At 38.2% G+C, this 16,372-nt stretch overlaps 1 pseudogene; it reads left to right on the top strand.

The window, feature by feature from the left end:
* Window positions 1-12,519, top strand: part of LOC135197187 (protein jim lovell-like) — a 148,073-nt pseudogene extending 135,554 nt beyond the window's left edge.
* The last annotated feature ends 3,853 nt before the right edge of the window (window positions 12,520-16,372 follow it).

The raw sequence follows: 16,372 nt of genomic DNA, 5'->3' as shown, positions 1-16,372 counted from the left end.
GTCAATAAAGCCGAGCTGTTGGTGTTTAGTGGTATTTTAAAATGTTTTGTTTTGTTTCATAGTTTTGTATAAGGTGAATATAAGATGATTTTGAGACGCTTAGGCTTGGTGGATTTTTGTCTGAAGCCGGTGCTTGTGTTGCAGGTGGGTCGAGTGTCCCCTGGCATGGTAGGCGGCCTTACTTGTACCGTCTGTGGTAAGGTCTTCACCGGCAAGAATCAGCGCCAACTGCTGCGTCGCCACACACTCATCCACACTGGCGAAAAACCACATGCATGCCCCCATTGTCCATATCGTACTAATCAAAAATGCAATTTAAATATGCATATTGCTACTGTGCATCGGGCAGGTCCCTTGTTACATCCTACGCTTACTAATGCTCTCCCTTTATCCCAAGCATTATTGGGCACACACAGTCAAGCAAATGGATCCCTGTCATCTTCTTCACCTTCTGGGACCTTCCTGAGCCTCAGAAGTTCTGATGAGCATTGAACTTCGAATTTTGTGCTGATGTGGTGCGTGTTGCTGGGTGAAAGGAGACTATTTGGTAGTTCTCACTTTGATGCTTTACTATAGTTTGGTTTTTGAGTTACTGGAGTCGGTGGTTATTGGGCAGCTTTTTATTTTGTCTAGTTTTATTAGAAGCTATTGAGAACCTTATAACCGTGCAAGTGGAGAGGGACTAAGTGGGGCTGTTATGTGTTACAGGGTACGAAGGGAAGCGCGAATCTTCCATCTTCCGTGTGTGATGGTGGTGGTGGTGGTTGGTTAGAGGGACGTGGTCTTCCCTGCCCTATATGTGGTAAAGTATTCTGTGGACGCAACCGCCGACAGGATCTCCGCCGACACATCCTCTCACATACTGGGGAACGTCCTTTCTCTTGCCCGTATTGTCCTTACAGAGCATGTTTGAAGGGGAATGTTACCAAGCATATTAAGGGACTCCATGCTCATCTCTTGAATTTGTCCACAAATAGCACAGAAGAACTCAGTGTCGCTACTTTAGCAAGATTGCCGAGCTCCTCACAGAGTTCATCGTCTGTGAATAATGGAAGTGGTTACTCTTGGTGATTAGATCTTGGTCATCATTCTCCATAAACATATACTTTTTAGATTCTGCCAAATGATGTTCATGATTGAAAGTACTTTGTTGGTCCCCCTAATGTTGTACAAAGAATTCAGCAGCTAACATACAGTGTTGTTTTCAGGGGCAGGTGTTGGGATGGCAGTCTGCTGGTTTGACACATCAGTCGCATCTGCCAACCACATCATCTTCCTCCCTCAATGGTGGTGTTCAATGCGTTGTTTGTGGTAAGGTGTTTTATGGCAGCAAGCAAAAGTTCCGGTTGCAGAGACACATGATCATACACACTGGTGAAAAGCCGTTTCATTGCCCATACTGCCCTCATAGATCAAACATAAAGCAAAACTTGGATGTCCATATCAAAGTAAAACACAAATCTCTTTTTATTAGTGATGCTTTGAATACTACCTCGGCCAAAAGTGCTTGAGCTTGTTGTCATGTGGTTGAAGCATTTGCACAGTTGTACCTGTGTCATGGAACATTTTTTGCATTACAGAGAACAAGTAAGATGAAATTGTGTATTTATCTGATTTGGGCTATATTTGGTAAGTGATCCTTGATATACTTGGAAATTTATGCCAGACAACTGAATCATTTGGTGCGACTGTGATGTATAGAATTAAGTTCAAGAAAAGAAGAAGATAATGATTGGGAAATGTAGCTTGAATAGCAGTGGAAGTAGCGATCATTGCTAGTGTTTGGAAGCTGACTTGCGGTGTGTTGTTGTTTCAGGGGCGGGTGGCAGTCTGGCAGTCAGCGAATGTGACACACCACCCCCTCCTGCCAACTTTAGCTACTGTTGGTGTTGAGTGTGTAACTTGCGGCAAGACCTTCCACGGATTCAACCGGAAGTTCCTATTAAAACGTCACATGATAACGCACACGGGAGAAAAACCTTTTCAGTGTCCCCATTGCCCTCACAGAGCAAACTTGAAACCTAATTTGGATGTGCACATTAAAAGGAAACACACACGCCGTCCTCATCTAACTTCGGGATATGGACCCAGTGTCTCAGAAGAAGCACAGTAGATGGGGAATGATGTTTTATCTTTATTTTATTAAGTTTCAACAAGAATTCAGCCCATTTTATAAAATTTGTGGTTATTAGAACTTTGCAAAGGCTTGAGGTTTGGTTGCATTGGAAGGTAAATTATTCCTCCCTGTGTTGCAGGCAGATGGAGGGCTGATGCTGAAACATTCTGGCACCTGTCCTTTTTGTGGCAAACGCTTCGCTGGTCTTACATCATCTTGGCGTCAGAAATTAGAGCGCCATCTTCTCATCCACACAGGAGTCAAACCATTTGGTTGCCCCTACTGCAGTTACCGTAGTGGTAGGAAAGACTCCCTGAAGAGACATTGCCGATTAATGCATCCTGATAAGATGTCCCTCTCTGCTTCTTTTCTTTGATGCTTTAAAGCTTTTGTGGAAGGTATTCCTATGCAATGTTGGAAACTTAAACAAATGTAATAATACTCTTGAAAGTAAGGAGAAAAAGTGCTAACATTCCTGCATTTCACCTTTGTACATGAAATGATTGAGAGCATTTTTGTCTTTTATTCTTTTGAGGTGCTAAGTTGTAAACAGTAGTTATTCATATAAGAGTCCAGGGAGAGAGGGTGAAGCACTTAGTAGTGGTTTGTGTTGCAGGACTCTAGGGGCTCTCTGGATGTGGGGACGCTGCTTGCCTGTCTGGATTGGGACCGCCGTTGTCGTGTGTGTGGTAAACAGTTCCTGCCAAGCCCCTCATGGAAGCAAAAGTTGACACGCCACCTCATGACCCATTCAGGAGAGAAGCCTTACTACTGTCCCTACTGCCCTCATCGTTGTGCACGAAAGGACTCTCTCAAACTGCACATATCTCGTATGCACAATGCAGCCCCATCAACTTAGTAAATTTACAAAATAGAGAACCAATTTTTAAGAAAAATCAGAGAAAACATCCTCTCATTCGTTTCAAACTACCCAAGCATTTGGAAAGAAATCCAACAAGGCGGGGACACTGAGTGATATGCGTTTACATTGCAGGTTGACTTAGTCCGTGAAGATTGCATCCTTTCTGGAGCTGCTGCTGAGCCAGTGGATAGACGTCGATATGATGCGAGGAGCCATGCTGTACTGCTGAGCACTGACAGAGGTGGTGCAAGTGGTGGAAACATGAGCGCTGGCTCAGCAGAGAATAGTTCAAGGGCATGCAATATCTGTGGCCACACCTTTGCAGGAATGACCTGGAAACAGAAACTAGAACGACACCTGCTGGTTCACACAGGACACAAACCCTTTCAGTGCCCCTATTGCCCACATCGCACAAATCGAAAAGATGCCCTCAAGAACCATGTTGCAACCTTGCATAAATTACACTTGATGTAGATATTTAGCTAATAGACAAGGCTGTATGAGAGTGAAATATGAAAATTTGGTAACTACTGTGCTGTGAATACTTTTCATTTGAATTAATGAATCTTTATTTATAGCTTATATCTTGCTGATTTTTAAGTTTGCTTATCATTAATACTCATATTTTAATTTTGTTTGTGGCAGTCATACCATTCATTTTAGGTGCTGAATATTGGTTTCAGTGAAATGTTAGTGAATTTGGAATCAAGTCTATTACCGCTTCCATCCAGGCTTCAAATTTTTTCCAAAGAGTTGTAGTTTGTAATTGCATTTTGATTGTTGTCGACCACTCCAAAAGTTAATTGATGGACTACTGTTTCTGATGTCAGATTCAATTGCCCAGATTCCATATGCTTTTTCTCATATTTTACACTTACGAATAAAATTTTATAAAATTGGTGCTTACTATGTAATGTTCTTTTTGAATTTTTGTTTTTGTTTTCTGTAGGCTTAACTTTAGATTCTCAGAATGGATAGTAATATTGTAAATTTGATTACAGTACAGCACTTGGGACTACTACTTACTATTTAAAAAATGTTTGCCTTTTATGATGCATTGCATTTGACTGCCGTTTGGATGATTATTGATTATTGCTACCAAGCTGTTACTTTCATGCTTTTTTAAGAATTAAATGAGGTTTCTCAGTAGGAGTAATGTGTTTCCTCATTTCATCATCACTTTTATCAACTTTTAATGCTTAAATAACTCATGAGATGTTTTGTGGAAATTCTTGTCAACTGGGGTTGCAGATCAGGGATTTGCATACACTACTCCTATGAGCTTTAGTTTTTTCTGTACAGCTGTATATGGTTTCTGTTACGCCTTTTTTCTAGTTACATAATAATCATTTATTACTCAAATGCTCATTGTCTTGGGCAGTGGTAAATGTGATTACTGTTTATTAAAGAGGCCGATGTTGTAAATATAATTTTATTAAATACTGTGAAAAGTGCCAAAGAATGTTCATTTTCCTTGATAGTGAAATTGATCATTGTAATGCTTTTAAGAAGTGGGTCTCTTTGTAAGCAGGATTGGTTATAATACTCTGTGTAATATATCAGATAAATGGCTAAATTTATAATACTTAAATACTATATTTGATGGTTTTTAAAGAATAGTCCCTTTCACTTTATGTAGTTTAAAAGAAAATGTAGTTGTGTAGCATTTTGGGTTGGGATTTTTGGACTCATGCAGAGGTTTTATACTTAAACCCTACCATACCCTTGATATTTTTACCCCACCCTTCTTGATATTTTTCGGTGTTTTGCAGTTCATGTCTCATAATTTAGTTTGAACATTTCCATGACTTGTTAGCATGACAATGGCAGACAAAATGCCATTGCTGGCGTTGCTCCAAAAGCATACATATAAGCAAAACTATCATCAGAGATCATTGTAACATCTGTTACTTTTCACTTGGATTATTTAGGGAATCATCAGGTGAATAGTTGGAAAACACCTACATCTAGGGTAGCAGTTTCTAAACTGCTATCACATTTTCTGAATTCAGTGATATCCAGTAGCCACAGTTCCACCATAATCTGGGATAATTAAGGTGGGTTAATTCTTTCAGTTACAAATAGACTAAGACTGCCTGTGCTTCATCGTTTTTGCTTATAGCCTGTACCCTGGAGAATGGCTTTCATGTCAGCCAGTGCACAGGATAAAAAAAAAAACAAATGAAGATAAGATAAGAGAAAATTGCAGAGAACTTAGTTCTTCTGAATGCCATATGGGTAGGGCTACCATTAAAATGTTTATGATGATGATAACAGGTACCGGATCTCTTCTTGGTTACCTGTGTTGTTTGTTATAGGATACCTAGTCAATTCTGTCTTTGTGATGCTATGCACCCAAAGCATTCAAAATAGCAGGATTCTTACCGACATGAAATAAATAATGCTTTTACTATGCACCATAGGTGTTTTGAATTCTTGACAGTTTCCATTGCACCCCCAGTTGCATTGTTTTCTCTAGATAAAACTTTTAACAATTTTCCTTGGTCTCCTCCCATCTGGTACTTTATTGTTTACTTTGTAAGAGCTGGATTGTGACTAGGTGATCTGTTTAAACTGGTAATGCGCTGCAGTAATCATAAACATGACAAGTAAAGATTCACTTAGGTTTTGAAGATTAACAGGAATAGCACATTAAGAAATCCTGGACAGCTAGGTGGATATTTTTCTCAGAAATGTACTGAAAGATTTCTAGCATCCTGTATGATATTGTGAACTTGACACATTTTATATCTTTCATCATGAAAAATCATTTATAGTCTAATCAGATTTCACAACCTGGAAAAGCATTGATCATGCACAGTAGTAGTAGGTAGTTCAGTGGCTGTTTCAAAGGCAAGTTATCATCAGGAAATTTAGGCTTGGCTCTATCCTTAAAGGTTATTATGTTGCAGAAAAGTTCATCTTCAATGCCTTATGTAAGTACCTTTAACACAGATGCATGCTTCCTGATCATTATGCAGTAGGAAACTATAGGTGATTGTGGTACCCTAGATTTAACCATTTACGTGTATGTAAGTGGATGTCATTCCAGATTGGTTTGAATTCATGCTTTTTCTGCCCATGATTGATTTAAACAATCTCTCTCTCTCTCTCTCTCTCTCTCTCTCTCTCTCTCTCTCTCTCTCTCTCTCTCTCTCTCTCTCTCTCTCTCATTAAACTATAATAAAGAATGCTGAAAAATACTCTCTAAAAAAAAAAAAATCAACTATGACTCAAGTTAACTTGGTCATATAAAAATGTCATACAGTATATCTTAAGTCAAATAGCTTCCAGAGTAGTACTAATAGTAATACTACAGGCAGTCCCTGTTTAGCAGGAGATGTTCCATTCCTGATGGTGTGATGTTAGCTGAAAATTGGTGATAATGGCGCTTATCGGTGTCACTGTTAAGCGGGGATCAGCGCCAATAACTGGAGATCGGGCACAAATAAGTGGAGATTAGCACATATTGATGCCAAATATCCAGTTGTCGTCACTACTAGACAAGCGCCATAAAACCGGATTGGTTATAACTGAGACTGCCGATAACTGGGGACTGTCTGTATTAAAAAAAATATGAAATGCATATTGATACGTATATAGAACTTATTAAAAAATTAACTTGCTTTATAACATTTTAAAAATGAACCTGTTTGTTACTATAAAAGGAGCAGACTTTTGTAAACCTCATAGATGAACAAACATACTTTATACATGTTAGTGTTCCTAAATTAAGGGAATTTTAATGCTGTGCCTCTTCACCTGTTATTACCCTAACCTCACTGTCTTGAAACTCATGATTGATTCAAAATACAACGCAGAAAGCCACAAAAATTAGTAAATATTTCTATACAAGTGTGTACTTACAGAAAACCAAAGCAGCAGAATTAGCTGGCTTTAAACAACAACAATGCTGCCAACTAGCGGTGAATGACCGAACTCTTTTGTTTACAAAAATCACATGGTTTTTGTTTGAGCTCCGATGCAAAGTTTTTTTGAAGTTTTGCGTCAAAATCCGATTATATTCAAGTTTTAATACGGTCGAGGACTGGGGTTCTACTGTATAAGTTAAGTATATCTTAGTTTAAGCAGACCACTGAGCTGATTAATAGCTCTCCTAGGGCTGGCCCGAAGGATAAGATATTTTGATGTGGATACTCAGCATGAAGAATTTTTAAGTTCTAGGAATCTTTATGGCTAGTAACAACCACATGAGCAATTGCGAGTTGAAAAGAAAATCGAAATTAAATACAGGCAGTCGGTTTTTTTTTTTGGGGGGGTCTGTTTTTATGTCTTATCTATGAGTAAAAAGCCCTGATAACTGGATTTTGCTGTGGATAACCGGTTAATGGTCCCTCGGTAGGCAGTCCTGGTTAATGGCGGACTTGGTTATGGCAATCCGGTTTTATGGGGCTTGTCTAGCGCCATAAAATTGGCGATTTATGGTGCCGTAATAGGCCAAGTTTCGGTTTCGGTTATCTGCGCCATAAGGTTCTGATAATAGAGTTATGGTGCCTTAACATACCTAACAGGCGCTACAAGCACCATAAATTGCCTGAGGTTTGGTTAATGGTGGTTTTCGCTTATCTACACCCCGCTGAGAACGTGAACCCCCCTCCCCCCTCAAAAGAAAAGGGGGATGACTGCGTGTATCAGTGCCGCTAGCTGGAAAACAGCACTGTGGCACTAGACAAGCCCCATAAAACCGGATCACCGATAACTGACAGCGCTGCCGCGGACTGACTGAGCAGTCCCCGGTTAATGGTGGTCTCGGTTAATGGCGATCCAGTTATATGTGTTTGTCCAGCACCATAAAATTGGTGATGTATGGCGCCATAACTGGCTGAGTTTCGGTTTTCATTATGGCACTGATAATTGAGTTATGGCTTCATAACACCTAACAGGTGCCATTAACCAAAACTTTTTATGGCGCCATAGATTGCTGAGTTTCGCCCTACCGAGAACAGAACCCCTACTGATAACTGGAAACTGCCTGTGTAGAAGGGCAGCCTGTTTTGCCCATGACCATACTTGATCAGTCACCTGTTCATGGTCTGTCAGCATAAAGACTCCTTAAAGAAATTATATAGCATTTTACAGCCAGTTTTCTGACTTGTGCAGTGCAATTCTTTCAGGTAATTTTTTTCCTACGACCAAACGGACTTTCATTGCATGGTATTTAGATTTCATTACATCTTCAAGATGTATTTTAGGAGGCCTTCATGTGGTCACCAGGATACTCCAAGCTAGAGAGCAGATGACAGTGAAAGGATACATCAAAATTTTCTAGGTTGTTATAGTGATCTGGAAATGTGTTTTTGTAATTTGGGCTGTGATTTTATTAACAATTTGAATACAGTAGAACCCTGAACCACGAGGCTAATCCATTCCAGAAGAAGTGTCGAGATGCGATTCAGTCGAGATCCGAATGAATTTTTCCCATAAGAAATCATTGAAAATAGATTACCAACTCATTTTTGACCATCAGTTATTCCCCAACCTTGCTTTTTTATACAAAATATGACACTTATTTACAATTAAAAATAAGTTCAAAGTTAAATAACACATGTATTGGATCTACTTTATTTTTATATATACACTATAAAAATACTGGCCTACGTCCAATGTGGCTGTATTACTGATAGTTGACCAAGTACCATTGGAAGGCTAAGTATATTATTTACTGTACTGGGTAGGTGCAAAACCTTTTGCTAATAATAAAACTTTGAAAAAAACCTAATTACTTTTACTGTGAATTAATAAAATATTAAGAATAAGATGCAAAATCAGTCACACTAATGTCTCTCTCATACTTTTCAATAATCTCCTCAAGTTTAGTTGTTGTTCTTACTGTTTTTCTATTCTGCTTGTCTGCATAGGCTGTCTTGGGACCCATGGCTGAATCAAACTACAGTACAGAAAGTAAAAAAAACTAGGAAAAATTCCTGTACAAGCATGTACTTGCTCAAAAACAAAAGCTACAGAGTGAGTTGGCTTTAAACAACAACGCCAACTAGCAGCGCCTGACCGAAACACTTTTGCTTGCAAAAGTCATATGGTTCATTCGGTTGGATTCTGGTTTTTTGTTCGAGCTCTGATGCAAAATTTACTCAAAATTTCGCGTTGAACTGATTATGTCAAGTTCTGATACGGTCAAGGACTGGGATTCTACTGTATCCTGTTAGTGTAGAAGCTTGCAAATGGTTTTGCTGTCGGAACATTTTTTAAGGCATATATAGTCTTCTCAATTTATGTTAGCTTATTTTGAGAAATTTTAGTGTAGTTAGAATTAGCAATTTTGGGCATTGAGATCATAATTCTATATAAGGAAATGGTAGTGATAAAGTTATACATCTCTATATAATTTCTGAAGAATAGAATTGAGCTGAATGTCCCAGTGGAGTTTCCGCAACAGTAATTTAATGAATCACTGGATCAGTGTTCAACCAGATACAATATGTCATCTACATATACGTACATACTTTGACTTATGAACCTTCAGAAAAGTGGATGTCTAGTCCATTTGTGTTGGTTGTCTTTAAGGTACAGAATAAAAAATTGTGCCAGAATTTCAAATTTCTATTGCTTGTGTGTAAGGTGAATTTTGGGATCCTACATTTTAGGTAAAGAGTTTTTTTTTTTTCATTGATCTTGCTGTTAAGTTGCTTCCAAAAGGACTAACATAAAAAATCCCAGCTCTTTTTAAAAGAATTTTCTTTTGACTCTAGCCTATTAACAGAAAATATGCCTATGCAGTTATGAGAGAAATATTAATGTGCAGCAAGATAAGTTGATGAAAAAATGGAAATAATAAAAATACAGATCTCTCAGTGGTGGGTTGTTAAAATAGAAGCCAAAATCTGTAACGGTTTACAAAAAATGTATAAATCAATATGAGAGTGAGGTGTCGGTATTCTTGATGGTGGTAAACAGTGAGGTCAGCTGATGGAAAGCAATGGAAATAAAAATTCTTCAAGTGGTTGGGTGTTGAAATGTATCCAAAAACGGCAAAAATAAGAAATACAATAACTTTTAAAAGTAATTTGTGTACAGATAGCTGTAGGTTTTATGTTTTTGATGGTAGTTGATGGTTGGGGGAGGAGTGTCATCAGCTGACAAAATAGAACAACTGGCTGTTTCAGGAGTGTAGCGTTATCTAGCAAAATATGCTGGATATTGTAAACTAGTACATATTTAATTTAATTCACTGCCATTTTTCAGGGAAAGGTTACTGATTTTTATTTTAAAAAAATGTCAATTAAGACCAAACTACAGTATCTTGATAGAAATCTGCAAAACCATATGTATAGGTATACTATAGTGCTATGATATGACATTAGCTAACTACTGTACAATGATGGTTGCCTGGGCTATTATTTTTGGACTTGCAGACAAATAGAATTTGAGAATATGCGTTTGGAACAAAATTTTTTCGTATATAGAAGAGTAGCTGTTCTATAATTAGATAACAATATTGGACACTAATTAGGGTTTATTAATGAACGATAATTGAAGATTAGCTTGATGACACTTGTGTGAAAATGCATATTTTCCCCTGCATTTGGACATACATACATAAGAAATCCTTGCCTATACATGAGATAATGAAGTCGGTCAAAAGTGGTGAGACCTATCCAGTACGTACAGGGATGTCATATGCAGCATATGACTTTGTCTGGCACATGTGATTCATGTGTGCCAAGTATTATCCGTCTTGTTTTCTTCAGTACTGTTTGAGGGATTATATTGCAGTGAAATACCTTGGTGTGTTATAAGAAGATTACGTAATTAGAGTTCCTTAAGTGGGCTGTTTGCAAGCTGTAGGTAAAAGTTACTGTTTAAATAATTTTGTCCAATATCTTGAGATTTTGTTGGACTGCTGTCTTTTATTTCAACTCCAGAATTTATCCTCATGTGTCTTATTACTATTGTCAACATTGGCAAAGCTCGTCTTTCAGGACAGAAGTTGATAGAAAATGTTTGTAAACCTGAATGATTGTACAGTACGTACTTCAAAGAAAGAAAAATGAGATGGTCTAGTAATACTGTATAACTAAGCCTTAGGTTACCTTTTTCCTCATCTTGGAGTAAATAGATTAGATATCAATAGTGGTAAACCCATGTGTTCATGTATTTCTTGTAAATTCATCCAATAAATTAAAAAAGATTAATACCTTCATCGAATTCCAGACTTTTGCATTGCAGCATTATTAGTTATTTAATAGTATCGAGACAGAAAATATACTGTACAATAATGAAGTTATAAAGAAATAGTTTTATCTTTTTCTGTAGATAATTGCTCTTTTGTATACATAAAACTTTAATTCGTCAGTGTATACAAGGTATTTTATTTTAATGTTTTTCTTGAAACTATTGATTCGAAAATATTGAATTACAAATCTCATGAAGGTGAAAATTTTGTTCTTGATGTTTTATATACAAGTATTTTGTAAATAAATCCATCAAACAAGTGCAAGAAATTATCTTTTGGGACAGAATTTTTCTTAGAGCCAGGCACATGCTACCTTTGGGTAATGCAGGGAGATTTGGACAGGTTGGAGGACATGATCTCATGAAAGACGAATCAAGTCATCAACTTTCATTGGTTGATGAAAGGTGCTTGAAGGTGGTGGGATGACGAAGCAAAGTCCAGACTGAGCTCCCACTCGTATTTTGCAGGAGGTGGTCGTTCATGGGGATGGCTGCAGTTGGGCGCAGGGAAACGTCTTGGTGTGCCCTGTGTGTGGCAAGACAGCCCAAGGTCGCAATCGTCGGCAGAATATGGACAACCACCTGCTTACTCACACAGGGGAGAGACCATTCCAGTGTACAGTTTGTTCTTATCGAGCTTCTCAGTTGGGTAATCTCAAGCGTCATGTTCGTGCTGTACATAAAGAACTTTTGGAAGACACTCATAGTAATGCAGGAATTGCGAATGAACAGCGCCTAGAGTTGGGCTTTAACCAGCTTCAGAATCATCCTCCTTTTCATCGCAATCCCACCTCGAACTCCAACACTGCCTTTTCATCCCATTCACAGTCTTCTTCACAGAATGTTGACATGAGCTGTGCAAACTTCCCCACGTTGGGTGCTATTTCTCAAAGTAGTCAGATTGGGAGAGAAAAGGATCCACCCTTTGGATTACATTTGCGTCTAAAAGTCGATTCTGAAATCTCATCCGAGTCAGACTCCTGAAGTTTATGTTGCATACTCAGTGAGTCAGTTATGGAAAATCTAAATTTTATATTGTTTTACATATTGCAGGATATTAATTTTTATGTAATAAATTGTACATTGAAGTTTCATATTAAAAGCAGCACCTTTTTGGAAATTGTGATGGGGAATTTCTGTGCAAACAGCATCGGCGATTAGGAGTTAGTGAGGTGTTATTTGTGTTGCAGGATACTGTGCATGGGATGTCGGAAGGGGTGGCGACGCGAATGCTGGCCTGTCCCATGTGTTCCAAGGTCTTCCAAGGGACTAAGCGCAAGTACCGACTTGATAGACACATGCTTGTTCATTGGGGATTGAAGCCATTTAAATGTCCACACTGCCCATATTGTGCCACTCAGCAGGGCAACCTAAATAGACATATGAGGAATGTACACTCTCACTCTCAAAGGCCTGACTTGCCATTGGAAGCTGATGAATCTTACCATCCTACTTCCCCCAGTATTCTTGACCACCCTCCTTCCTCATCATTGAATTATCACCATCGACTTCCTCCTCCCCAGCTCCACGGGTCTCAGGAGATAGCCTCAGTCATGAAAGATAATTTTCCATTATGTAATGAAGACAAGAGTCATAGCAGTAAACATTTCTATGTAGAGGAGAACACAAGGATGAATGCAGCTTCATGAATGCTGGCGTTGTTGTAGGTGAATTTAGTACACTGTAGCTTTCTGAATAGTAGATGAGAAATTCATTATGTGCACTTAATGATTCTGGTATTGATTTGATTGTGCAATTTTTGATGAGGGGAAGGTCAGCTATACACGAATGCTTAATTTTGATAGCTATTTTTATAACTTTATGTGATATCCAGTTATCAAAGGCTCCCAACATAATGTAAAAAAAAAATTAAAAGGTACCCTGGACATATGGTCACTGCTGCCCCTTATTTGAAGTTAAAAAAAAAGCTGCTCATGAGAGAAGTGACCTGACTATGGCCTGGTGTGTTGCAGGCGGCGCTTTTGGAGGTGGAGGCAGTTTTAGGGGACGAGGACGAGATACCAGCCGATGTTCCTGTGGAAGGTGACGACAAGACACTCTTCATTCTTAACGTCTCTGGGGCGAGCGTAGCTTCATGTCAGGTCTGTGGCAAAGAGTTCCAGGGTACCAAACGAAAATATCGTTTGGAACGCCATATGGCTATCCATACTGGAGAAAAGCCCTTCTCATGTACAGTATGTGATTATCGTGCCAATCAAAAGGAGCACCTGAGTCGACATATGAGGAATCTTCATGGACTCCATCCATCCTCTCAAGACCTTAGCCTTGCACCTCATGCTCATGCTACGGCCATCTGATCATTACTTATGCTAAAGGTGTGAATTAGTTGTTTATATCAAGATGATCCTGTTTGTTTAGTGTTTAAGCAAGTTAATTTTTAACTTAGATCTTAAAGTAGTCAGACTAGATAAAGACCCCAGGATTATTTCCTTGGTTTAATCTCTTGTATTATTATTAATTCAGAACCCATTAGCGCTAAAGTAGTATTTTGTCATAGCGTGGGCAATAGTTCAAGCTTAAGTGGAGTCTATAGGTGGTGGCTTCTCCATTGCAGGATTCGGAGGACGGAGTGGATCGCTGTGCCCTTTGCGGCAAAGAGTTCACGGGGAAGAATAGACGAAATAACCTGGTGCGCCATGTGAAGACCCACACGGGGGAGAAACCTTTTTCATGTCCCTGTTGCCCCTACCGTGCAGTCCGCAAGGAGCACATGATCAGACACTTAAAGAAAGGTTCATGTGTATACCACCGTTTCAGAGCAGGGGATGAGGGGTCAGACGGCTCGTCCAGAGAGTCGTGCGATGCACGTGTTAGGGCTGTGGTTAGTATGTACCTGGCTCAGCTGTCGACAAATGTCGGAACTCACAGCAGCCGTCACACAGAGCCAGAACCTGATCTAGCTAGGTCTTAGTTGTGGGGAGGAAGTCCTCCTGCCATACTACTGCTGCTGCGCTGCTGCTGCTGCTCAGTGTTTGTTGCCAATTTCATGTTAAGTAGTAAATAAATACTGATTGTTTAGATAGATTGTAGAGAGATCCTGTCCAAGTCTTGTTGTGTGCATTCCAAGCAAATAAAAGTTACTGACTAGAATGCACTTGCCAAAAACTGTATTTATAAGAAGTTCAGTGCACATAGCATTTTTTTCTTTCTTTCTCTTGCTCTCTCCATTATTTCATACAATTTTTTGCCCCAAGACATTCCTTAGAAAACAAAAGTAGTTGTATGCTAAGGTTTTATTTCCTTGGATTTATTTTTACAGCTAATTTGTGTTTCCAGAATAAAAGATAGAATACTGTTCCTTGCTTTGTATACAGTATACCGATAATGTTTCTAAAAATAGAAGACAGCATTAGTAGCTTTTTTATGCAATTGTCCTTTGATAATAAAGAAGATAATTTATTTGTGCCTTTTCCTATGACTCCCATTATTATCATATTCACTATACAGTAGGGGGATTATTTTGCAGAAAGTTGGGTTGTTGAAAATCAGTACTTTTTTCTTTTTTTTATTTAAGATGAGGGGTATAGTACTGGTAATTCTATCAGTTATTGTTTGTAAATACCCTTATAATTTATTGACCCAGTCATATGGAAATGGATGGGGGATCATTTTTGTAACAAGTTGAACATGATGCTTTTTCCATCTAATGTTGCTGAATTAAGGTGTCAGGATCTGATAGTCATAGGAAGTTAATTGCACGCTGATTATTTTGTTTTGTTAGTATAGGAGCAGAGGAGCTTAAGTAATAAATCTGGGCCTGCGAGCTAAACATTCCTAATGCTTTTATCTAGGCCAGCCCCAATGGAAGCCAGGATAAATGGGAGGCGAAATAGTGTGTATTTGAAAAGATTATTGCAACTTCAGATCTGCAGTATGTAGTGGAAGCATTCTAGTTAGTTTTTGGTTTCATAAGTTTTTTTAGTTGGATCCCTTGTGTTAGTTTTATATATTTACTTTAAAATCAGGGTTAAACTTTACATTCTTTAAGTACAAACCACTTGACTTGTAAGAACATCTTGAGTTTACTAACAGTAATAGCCAGTATAGTTGGAAGTTACCAATTACATCTTTTTTCCCAAATTAATGTTACTTTGTAATTACGTAGTTATCATTTGAAAGTTATGTTTGGGAGACAATTTGCCACAATAAAAAAAAGAAGTATTTTCTGATAGTTAACTTCACAAGATAGTTAACTTCACAAATGGTCTACTGGTGCAGGCCTCTTTAATTTGATCTGCATTTAATCTAAGTGTGATGTGTTTTCAGTTAGACATTCCAAATAATGATAAATATTCACCTGTGACGTCTTATTAGAAGCTTGGGTCATAGAGCTTTGCCTCCATTTACTGGTTATCAGATTGAACTTACTGAAATGTTCAGTATGATAGGCTTTTCAGTTGTTTTGATCCACAGTGTATTAAGGTTTGAATGTGAATGGTTGTAAAAACATATTGAAGATTTAGGTGAGTAATGATAATGTAATAGTAAATCAAAACTTGGTAAAATAGTTTATAGCTGAGTCTTGAATATCACTAGTGAGCAGTTTGTTAACTTGCATACTCCTCACAATGAAAACTACCATGTGGGCAGCATTATAGTACTGTATCTAAGAAATAGGATTTTTCTAAAACTGCCATAAGCTCAGTGTTTGTTAAGTGTTTTTGGGGGTAATGTGGCTCACTATTTTATAAGTGAAAGTAAGTTGATTAGTATATAACAGTACAGTATTTTGAATCATGAGTAGTTGGGTTGAATATCATTGACCCTAGTTTATGGTTATCAGTGGTGAAAGTGGCCTCATCAAAATTTGATTTGTATGCAGAAATATGCTTTGCATTTTCAATTCAGTGTATGTTCGGTCAGAATAGTAAATACTTTTGAGATATCAAGAGCAGTCACAAAAGGTTCGTAAATTATGCAGAAATGATCAAGCATCATTAAGAGGATTGAAAGCTGGTTTGCTATCTACCACGCTCATGGTCTGAAAGCATTGTTGGATTTATCATGTTTAATGCAGTGAGAATTCTCTGATGATATTAGAGATGAAGTAATAGGCCAGTAAGTTTAAGGATTATAGTGTGTGTGTGTGTGTGTGTGTATGTTTTTCTTTTTAATGGTGGGATTGAGCGTTTTCCAATACGTATGAAGAATAAATAAAGGAT

This window comes from Macrobrachium nipponense, chromosome 18, assembly GCF_015104395.2.
Source record: "Macrobrachium nipponense isolate FS-2020 chromosome 18, ASM1510439v2, whole genome shotgun sequence".
In the NCBI taxonomy this organism is placed as follows: domain Eukaryota; kingdom Metazoa; phylum Arthropoda; class Malacostraca; order Decapoda; family Palaemonidae; genus Macrobrachium; species Macrobrachium nipponense.
This window is presented reverse-complemented; position numbering and strand designations above follow the sequence as displayed.